Below are 11,087 nucleotides of genomic sequence, written 5' to 3'. Positions count from 1 at the left end.
CCTGGGTGGCTCAGTCGGTTGAGCGACTGCCTTCGGCTCAGGTCATGATCCCAGGGTCCTGGGATCGAGTCCCACATCGGGCTCCCTGCTCTGCGGGGAGCCTGCTTCTCCCTCTCCCACTCCCCCTGCTTGTGTTCCCTCTCTCGCTGTGTCTCTCTCTGTCAAATAAATAAATAAAATCTTAAAAAAAAAAAAAAAGTTAAAAAAAAAAAAAAGAATTCTGGTGAAGCCCAGCTGTCACAGATAGTCCTCCTTATCCCCAGTATCTGGTCTCCTCTTCTTCCATGATAATGAAATCCCTAAATCTTAGCTGGGCATAACAACACCCAGACTAGAATTTTCGGAATCTTCTGCAGTGAGATATGGCCATATGCCTAAGTTCTGGTGAATGGCATACAAGATGAGAACAAGAACAGTTTCTGGGAGGTGTCCTTAAAAAGAAGGGCTCACCATCTTTTTTCCTTCTTCCTACCCATTAGGTGGATTGAGGATATGATGTCTTTTGCTCATGCTGCCATGATGGACCATGAAGCACTCAAACATGACCATTCAAAGCAATGATGAAGGAGTCAGGGTTCCTGATAATCACCGAGTTACCATACTATCCCTGAACTGTCTACTTCCAAAATTTTCATTAGAGAGAAATACAGTGCTTTTATTTAAGGCTCTTTTCCTCTGAGGCTCTGATACATGAAGCCAATCTTAATGCTCATTGATAAATATATTTTATCTTTTTAAATTAATTTATAATTATGTAATTGGAAAACATAAGAGAAAAAGCTTGAGAATTCAGCATGAAATAACATAATGATTAGAGAGCATAAACTTCTGAGCAGGACTCCAGGCCTTTTCAGAGTTTTGATTTGTATAGAATTTCATGCAATTACTGCTCTTTCCTATCCCCGACAATGTCTTAGTATTATTCCTGAGCCCAAGCTCCAGATACAGAGTTTCAAGCTTAGAAATTTAAATGACACGCAGGGAATGTAAGTATTTTAAATGATTTAAAAGAAAGAATATATACACAGACAGCTTAAATGTCTTTATGAAATGATGATGAAAATACAATAATACTAAATACATAGCATTTACTGAGCACTTACTATGTGCTATACACTTTTCTAAGAAGTTTACCTTTCATGGGTTTGTGGAGAATCTAATCCTAAATGTTCTGTTTTGGAAAACCCATATACTTACTCCGTATATTCTGATTTTTTGTTTTCCTTAATTGTGGTCCTCAGACATGAATGTAAAGAGATCTACAATTGGTAAGGGAAAGTCAGCATGAAAACTTGAGAAATAATAGCTACCATTTACTGTGTGTGCACTTATTATGTGTAACTTGCTTTATATGTAGTCTCTATTCCTCAAAACAATCCTGTGAACCAAGTACCATTCTTCCCAATACATAGATGAAAAAATTGCAGCCTAGGTTGGTTCAAGAACTTGGTTCAAGGCTGGATTGTGGCTATGAATTCATACCTGTCTGACAATGAGACATGCTGCTTTAACTCTCTACTGCAGTGTCTCTACCAAAGTAAAAGAAAATCAGATAAAAAGAAATTAGAATGTTCAATATACCCCAAACTCCACCTAAAACATAACCAAAGAATGTAAAATATAATAAAGATTGCACGTATTTAATCTTGGAACACAAGTGCTGTGAAGACTCTTTCTTCTGCTCTTTCTAATGCGACAGAAGAGGGATCTATGCCATGTTCCCAGCTCAGCTTTGGTAGACAGCCCTACCTATACTTTGTGGCTACTGGAAATTTGTCTGGACTATTACTGAAGTTCATTTCTTGATTTCCATTTGTGCATAAATTCCTTGTTTGCTCCATCATTTAGGACCTAGGGAGAACCTAGAACTACTCCCTTTCCTGTGACCTCCAACAAATGAAAACATTTCAGCTGAAATAATGCTTTGGTTTTATATATGCAAGATGGAATTTATCTGCCAGATATCTGCTTGAACCATAAAATGAGGTTAATAATGATCATTTATGCTACTCCATCCTATAATAAGTCTAGGAACCAAGTAAGACAAAAACTCCCCCAGGGCATCTTGAGTGGCATTCCCATGGAATGTTCCTTACTACTAAATCAATTTTTTTATATGTAAATTACTAGTGTTAGGAGAAATATCGTAAGTAAGTTATTTAGAAATAACTTGAAGGATTGTTTTTTGAGTCTAGTGACTTTTTACAATGTAAAGGAAATGTCTAATTTTATATAATGCTTCATTAGTTGAATGTTTACAAAAAATTTTAATAAGTTCCAGATCCCTTATACAAAAACAGATTTACATGCATCTCTTTGCTACTTTCCTTATTAACACAGGTTAATATCACAGGTATCCATTAGAAGTGTTCTAAAGCATTTCCCCAAGGTTTTCATCAATTTTACTTACTAATAAAATGACTAAATGTTTCAGATATTAGTTTAAACAATGCTGTTCTAACTTAATTTCCATAGAAAACTACTTTCTACTGCATAAATAAGCCTGCATCAATTCAGCCCTTCTTAGTCAAGAAAATACACACATGAATGAAGTTCCAGGATTAAAAAACCAAGAGTTCTGTTTACTGTTCAAGTTTTCTTGAAATGCATGCTAGATCCCTCTCTGTTAATACCTCTAAAAATTCTACCATGGTAAAATTGTTTCAAACTTTATATAAATTTGCCAAGTAAAATAGTTAAGCATAGCATGAAACAACCATATCTATGACCAAGTTTCCAGAGTCCCTACTGTCAAGAGTGGTAATTAGCAGACTAGAGATAGAGGCTGTATGAGGTCTAAATCTTAGATGAAAAGAGGCTTGTGCTCACTGGCTTGCATCTTCAAGATCCTGGCTAACCAAAACAAAATATCTTACAGAAGCTGTTATAAACAGAGTATCTCCATTTATGTTCTTTGTGGGCCTTTGCCTAGGGTATAGTGCTGTTGTGTCTCCTACTATGTCCATACCAAAATGGCAGAGTCAAATCATATCAGCAAGGGGCAGGGATGAAAACCACTTTGACTATCATTTTATCCCAATCATTCCATGACTTCTTCCATTGGTCAAAAGCTTAAGAGAGAAGCTGAATCAATACCACGACACAGGCAGCACAGTCTACCTTAGATGGAGAGCTGTCATTTCTCTTGCCAGGGCCAGAAGGGAAGAATTAGTTAAGCGCGATGGGAAAATGACGTCTGATAACAATTGAATGCCGTGAACTGCTAAGTACCTGTGATAACATCCTCTTTTGAGGGTCGTGTTAACAGGCTAAGTCTGTTCTCAGGGAATCTGAAAATCCTTTCAACTCATCCCAAGCAAATGGCCTGATTTCATTGCTTTTTTTCTTCTCTTTTGCTATTCTGCAAATAGAGCTCTGATCCAGAAATGGTTTATAATGGTTACATCTTAAGTTAGTGTTTTATAGTACCTCTATCTTCAGTATTTCTGCTGGAACCATTTCTATTAGCATGCTGCTAAGTGTGAATGAGGCATTCCATAGGGACATTTACTCTAGTGAGTTATACTGATGATCTCTGCAGACTTTGAAGGGCATTGTTGTAGAAATATATCACACTGGAGGCAATAAATGGCAACTTCATAACCAGAAATGTGTAATTTCAGTCAGCTAATTACAACTCATACTGCATTTCTAGGAGCAGAATGAGAGCACTGCCAAAAAAACTTGGAATATATTACTACCATTATATGTGCACAAAATAAATCTCTTAGGGTTAGATAACAGGGTAATTAATTATATTCACAGGACCACTCGTTGTCACATATTTGCTTCTTTCTCCTCAGAATCCTAGAGATGCTACTGAGGATATGAGTCGCTTCCAAGGCCATTTGTCTTCACACTCATACCCTCGGCCCTCACTGGAATAGGTCTCATGACAGGCCCCACTGGCATGAATCATGAGGCCAGCCAGCCCAGTTTGGGCCCACTGACTCATGACAAGAGACTAGAACGGCCTCCCTAAGGAGCACAATGGCTTGTCGCGCCTGAAGCTTAGTCAGGGAGTTCTTACTGCTTCCTGGGCTGGTGGCAGCATTTTTCATTCTGTTCTGTTTCTGCCAGTTCCAGCCAGGTTTCCCGCAGAGAAGTCTGACAGTCGCAGTACTGACCTGAGGGACCAGCAAGCCCAGTTCTAGCCTCTGGCACTTTAGCATCCTATTTAATCAGTGATCCTGGCTTCTTCTACACTCAGTCCTGTTTTCCTATGAATAAGGGCAGAAACTGACTGGTAGGATCAATTTCCATTGCAGGTTCAATTCACAGCTCATTTCTCTGGAACTCTGCTCTTTACTTCTATTACTACTATGGTACTTTTTCAGAAACTCAATTTCAGAACCTGGGAGTGATACTTGGGTGTAATTTTAGGATTCTGCCATTGATCATCAAAAACACAGATTACAACCAATGCTCCTGCTAACAGGTTTCTCTTTCCTCCCTCTTCATGAACTATCCAGAGGTCTATTACAATAAAAGGAATCAGAACCAGAATGGCCTGGTGGGCCCCCTTTGGCACCTTTAGCTACTCTATTTCTGTCTCATCAGTCACAAAAAAGGAGACAAAATAATATCTCAATAGCTTTCTTTACTCATCAGTTAAATCAGAGCAAATACCTGATTAATTAATGTTATGTTGCCTCACCCAATCATTCAATATTCCTAAGCAGCAAGGATTCCAGGCATGTGGCACTGTTTTCAAGTGACACAGCTGTAATTTTTGGATTAGCCAATGTTTTCCAGAGTTTAAAAAGTGCCCTTTGTCAGTGAGGCTAGATCATGATCTGGGCCAAAGAGTCAGATAGTGCCACCTAGGTGCCCCCAGGATAATATTTTTTAAACAGAAAGGGGAGTGGAAAAAAGAAGCAGTGAACATTTTACTGTTGATAACTTCTGAAGTAAAAGAAATGTAGGCATTGACAAGGTCCTCAATGGAAATGACATCTGTCATATTTTAGTCTGCCTGAATTGGTTAACTGCACAAAATAAGGCTAGAAGTCACACAATGGTTGAAAGATGTTATTCTGGTAAACATAAAATGTTCTTTTTGTTGGTGTTAATTTAAGGTCTTTGAAAATTTTTTAAGGTCTTTGAAATTTTAAGTAATAAAAACTTTGAAAAACACTGAAAAGTACCAAATAAAGCAATCACCTGTGTACCTACTAATATCAAATGTTAACATTTTTTGTTTTGCTTCAGACAGTTTTTATTAAAGAAATAAAATATTACTGGCATCAATTCTTTCCACTTTAATGCAAGCAATCCCAAGGTTATGATGTTTCATTCCCAGACATGTTTTTATACTTTTATTATATATATCTGGGATGCTTATAATTTTACATAGATTCTACCATTCTTTGCAACTTGAGAATTCATTCACTGTTAGTCAAGTTGAAAATATAAATCTAGTTATCATTTTAACTGATGCATAGAATTCTATTAAACAAATAAACCACAGTTTACTTATACATTCCTGCACTGAGGGACAGATAGGTTGAGCCTACTTTTTCTCTAGTATAAGCCATGTACAAGGAGCGTCACTACATATATATCCCTTAGCCAGTTTCCCTTGGGTGAACATAAAATGGGGGACTGTTGGCTTGTAGAGTTTGCGTGTCTTCAAGTGTACCAGATAATGTCAAATTGCTCTCCAAAAGAAAAACAACATTCAGATGGTCCTTTCCCCCAATGAGATTCTATTTCAAGACTATAAATCTAAAACCTGCTCCTGAGGAGAGATCTTGAATTATTGGTACTGGTCCCAATAAAATGTAAATAAGCAAAGTCTAATCTAGGACCATTTTATGAACTGTGTCATTTATTTGACAATCTTTGAAATGGAAATTTACATACAGAAATATTTTTCTTTGGCTATAGTGTTTGACAAGTGTTTATGTTAGGAATCTCTCCCAATTACCATTCATTATATCATATATCTGTAAAAATAAAAAATTCAAATTCATCAAATAGAGAATTAGATAAATTAATAAATTGATGGATAATATATTCCTAAAATAATCATTAAGTTTTCTGATTACAACAAAATGGCATATCATTTACTATGAAGGACTCTCCTACTTCAACAAAACTAGATCCAGCATAAGATATAAATATCTTATATATTTATGTATATTTTAATATATATTATATTTTATGTTATATTTATATCATATACTTATAAATATCATATATCTATGTATATATATGTATATATATTTTATTGCACAGACCATGATGTATCTCCAGGGACACCTTACATCATGTTCCTTGTCTAAAATAAAATAAAATGATAGGATTGCAGACCTCAGCTCTGCAATCTAAAGAATAATCCTTGGGACTGGGGCAGCAGAGGGAAGCTAAACCTCTGGCTCTAGGTTAATCTCAGATACTTGGAAGTAGCTAAAGCATCCATAGTCAATACTGCCTCTTGGATCCCAAGAAACACAAACACAAACCTTCTCTGAACAAAATCATCCTTAAATTAGGTCTCCTGTTTTCAGAGATTAAGACCAGCCAAATATGAGCTCATTAGCAGAGATCACCAAAAACCCCCAGAAATATATATATTCACCAGTGAATAGGAAACAACAGATTTAGAAACCCAAGATTGTGAGATGAAGAATGTAAGTTTTGAGTCACACTTTCAAATTTAAAAATGTAATCACCAAAATGAGCATGCCATCATGAAGAATGACCAGTTGGATTTTAAAAGCAACTAAATATAACTTTTAGAAATAAAAAATTAAAATATAACAAAAACTCAAAGGATGGATAAAACAGCAAGATTGGACACAGCTTAAGAGAAAATTGATGAACTAGAAGATAGATCAGAGGAAATTATCTAGAATGTAGCACAGAGGACTGGAAATAGGAAAGTGGTAGAAAATAGGAAAGAGAGATGCAGAAGAGAATTCGAGGGTCAAACTTGTTTCTAATGGCTATTTCAGGAGGAGAACAGAGAGAATAGAGGGGAGGCACACTATCCGAAGATAGAATGTTTGAGAAATTTCCAGAACCGACAAGAGACATCAATTAAAATATAAAGAACATGTAACATATCCAAAAAGAGGGTAAATGAAATTAAGTCCACAATTAGATAGTGTAGTTAAACTACAGATACCAAAATCAAAGAGAAAATCTTAAAAATATCTGGAGTGAAAAGACACATCACTTATCAAGTCATAACAATTAGATTGACAGAAGGTTTCTCAACAGCATCCGAGGAGGGCAGAAAATGGGAACAATATATCAAAAGTGCTAAGAGAAAACATGTAAACTTAAAATTGGGTACTAGCAAAATGGTCTTTCAATAGGTAAAGATGAAATAAAGATGATTTCAAAGAATCAAAACCGAGTGAGTTTACTACCAATAACGTACATTAAGGAATAAACTTCAGAAAGAAATAAAAATGGTGTTTGAAGAAAGGTCTGAGATGCTAAGAGACACAAGATGAGCAAAAAAAATCTGTATACATAAATCTGTATACATAAAATAGTAACAATGTCTAATTTGAGAGGTTTTAGAAAATAGCATGTAATTTAACTACTGACAATAAGAGTAATGTAGGTAGGGAAGGCAATGCTCAGAGTCAGAATAGTATAAGATCCTCACAACATTGGGAAGAGGGGGTTTAAGATATTAAGTATAGACTTTTTAAAGTATGCATGGCAAATTTTCTACAGTAACCACTATAAAAATAGCAGTGGAGTGATATTTTGCAACAGTATAGAATAATAATTCTTAAAAACCTAACACACTCAAAGGATTAAAAAAAAACCAAGTCAAATACTAATATAAGTAATTCTACTTGTTGGTAGAAACATGTCCAAATATATTACAAATTGTAATAAATGGAAATGGAACCTTGTCAATTAAAAGATCCAGAGAATTACACTCAATGTAAAATGAATATCCTGCTATATGTTGTTATAAGGAATAAATCTAAGCCATGTATACCTGGAAATCTGAAAGTAAAAGAATATAAAAAAGGTAATTGGAAAATATTAACCAGAAGAAACACAGAATAGTTGCATTAAGGGACACAGAGAATCACTACGTAATGATAAATGTTTCAATTCATCAAAAAGATAAAACATTCATCAAGAAGACATAACAATGATAAATTCTTATGTATCCATAAGACAGATAGCCTTAGAATACATGAAGCAATTGATATCTTAATACAAAACCAAACAAGGATAATGTGTGTGAGCAACATATTTCATTCATGCATCAATGAATAAATTATGAACAGAATATTCAAATCCAGTCATATATATATGTATATATATATACACATATATATATACATATATATATGTATATATATAAAACTGACAATACTGCATGACTAAGTTAGATTAATTAGGATGGTTTAACATAAAGTGTCTATAGATGTAATTCATCACATTAACAAATTAAAGAAGAAAAACCATAGGATAGTTTTAATAAATGCAGAAAGTGTATTTGCTAAAATGTCCATTCATATAGGAGAAACTTTTGGCAAATTAAGAACAGAATGACATTTCACACACCTAATCAGCAAACACTGTTCTGAATGGTAACACATTAGGAGCAACACAAGGATGCAAGCTATCACTGTGTCTACTGAATATTTTCCTGGAGGTTCTAGACAGTATGGTATGAAATAAAAGATATAAAATTTGAAAGGGAAAAACCAAAACTCTAATTATATACAACATACATGTCAGCACACACATAGGATCTACAAATTCTAAGAAGCAGCAAGTGTTTAGCAAGGTGGCTAAATAGAAATTATTGTTAAAATCCTTTGTATATGTGTGCCTGGGTGGCTCAGCTGTTAAGTGTCTGCCTTCGGCTCAGGTCATGATCCCAGGGTCCTGGGATCAAATCCCATGTCAGGCTCCCTGCTTCACAGTGAGTCTGCCTCTCCTTCTGCCCCTCCCCCCACTCGTTCTCTCAATCTCTCTCTCTCGCTCGCTCCCGCTTTTGCTCTCTCTCAAATAAATAAAATCTTTAAAAAAATAAAATCCTTTGGGGGCACCTGGGTGGCTCAGTCATTAAGCGTCTGCCTTCGGCTCAGGTCATGATCTCAGGGTCCTGGGATTGGGCTCCCTGCTCAGCGGGAAGCCTCCTTCTCCCTCTCCCACTCCCCCTGCTTGTGTTCCCTCTCTCGCTGTGTCTCTATCTGTCAAATAAATAAATAAAATCTTTAAAAAATAAAAAAATAAATAAAATCCTTTGTATAGAAGTACATCAATAACAAACTGGAATACCAATTTTAAAAAAAGATAAGATTTACAACAGGACCAAGATATATAGGTGACTCAGGAACAAATTTTACCAAAGAACAATTAATAAAATCCAAAAATGTCCTGAAAAGCATTGATGAAGATCAAAATAACTGCAGAGCTATATCATATTCATGAATAGGAAGACTCGGTATTGTAAAGCTATCAGTTCTTCCTAAAGTAATCACTGGAATCAATGCCAGTTCAATCAAAATCTAATTAGAGTTTTGAGAAACTTGATGAGTTGATTCTAAAATACAGAGCCAATTCCCCCAAATAGCCATAACACCCCTGAGCAAGAATGGAGTAGAGAAACTTGTCCAATCAGATATCAAGAGTTATTTACAAGCTACAGTGACTAAACACTGATATTGCTGAAAGAAGAGGCATAGAGCTGCCTCGAATGCTAACATATGACAGAGCTGGAAATTCTTATTCTGACTGCTGGAGTAAAGACAATTAGTACTGGGGGAAACTGTGTATCCACATTGGGGAAAAAAAAAAAAAAGACCAAAAAAGTACGAAGCATCAATGAAAAGCTTGATTATTTAGACTACATTAAAATCAAGAACATATGTTTATTAAGCTGTACCATTAAAAAAGCTAAGACATAAGCTTATTCTTGGAAAAAAAGAAAACCAACCAAATAGATTTAGGACAAAAGATATGAATAGGCATTTCACAGAAAAGTAAAAAAGGCATGCCGCCAGGCAGAAGATCCTGGCAACCATTTAACAAAGGAGAGATATCCAGGATACACATAGAATGCCCACGGATCACCGGAAAAAGGTGACAACTCAAAAGAGAAATGGATGAAAACTAAGAACATGAATTTCACAGAAGAGGAAAAAATAGACCATAAACATAAAAATATCCTCAAGCTTTGTATTAACCTGAGAAATGCCAATAAGTAAGGTTGTAGCAAGGCTCCCTTTTATACCAATCAAATTAGCAGAAATTGAGAAGTCTGGTCATACCAACTGTTGGCAGGATGTAGGTCAAGGGCAAGCATTATACACATACCCCACTAATGAGGACGTGAGCTGGTACAGCTACCATGATGAACACTTGGCATCATCTTGTAAGGTAGACATTCAAATACTCCATAACCTAGCAGTTCTATTTCTAAATATACATCCTAGAACGGCACTTCTAAACTTCTCCAATAAGAACAGTCTGGAACGTTTTTAAAATATCAGGCTTCCTAGGCCTTTCCCCAGAGATGCTGATTTGGTGATCTTGTAATGAAGCTGCAATATCTGCATCTTGAAAAAGCGACCCATGTTGAGTCTTATCCCTAGAAAAGTTTGGAGAAGCCTAGAGCCCTGCTTCTCAAAGTATGGTTCTCACACCAGCAACAGTGCCACCACCTGGAAGCTCATTAGAACTGCAGATGCTTGGGCCCTACTGCTCACCTCCTGAAGCGGCATTTGCCTTTGCACATTAAAGTTTGAGAAACTCTTACTTAGAGGATTATTTTTCAGAGTGAAGGCTGGGTCCCTAGATCTTACACTCAGACCAGCATTTGTTTTAAAGAAAGAGAATAGGAAAGTAAACGACAGAATGCACTTCTGGTCCAATGGTGAGGACTGTATGATGTAATTTTTGCTGTAGGTATACATACACACTCTTTTGCAAATTCATAGGAGTCTGTGTTAACTGTGATACAACATAAAACACAGTTCATTCTGCAGCAAGAGTTTGAAAGACACATCCTTAGAGACGTTGTTCCCGTGGGCACCGGGAAATACCTACAGAAATGTTTTCAGCAGCTTCGTGGACAAAAGAGTATGAAAGAAAAG

At 36.0% G+C, this 11,087-nt stretch overlaps 1 protein-coding gene across 1 annotated transcript in view; it reads right to left on the bottom strand.

Annotated features, from left to right (window-relative positions):
* Window positions 1–11,087, bottom strand: part of PTPRM (protein tyrosine phosphatase receptor type M) — a 712,816-nt gene that overhangs the window by 288,019 nt on the left and 413,710 nt on the right. The window lies entirely within an intron of this gene.

This window comes from Leptonychotes weddellii, chromosome 13 (assembly GCF_054177405.1).
Source record: "Leptonychotes weddellii isolate Sample4059 chromosome 13, ASM5417740v2, whole genome shotgun sequence".
Lineage (NCBI taxonomy): Eukaryota > Metazoa > Chordata > Mammalia > Carnivora > Phocidae > Leptonychotes > Leptonychotes weddellii.
This window is presented reverse-complemented; position numbering and strand designations above follow the sequence as displayed.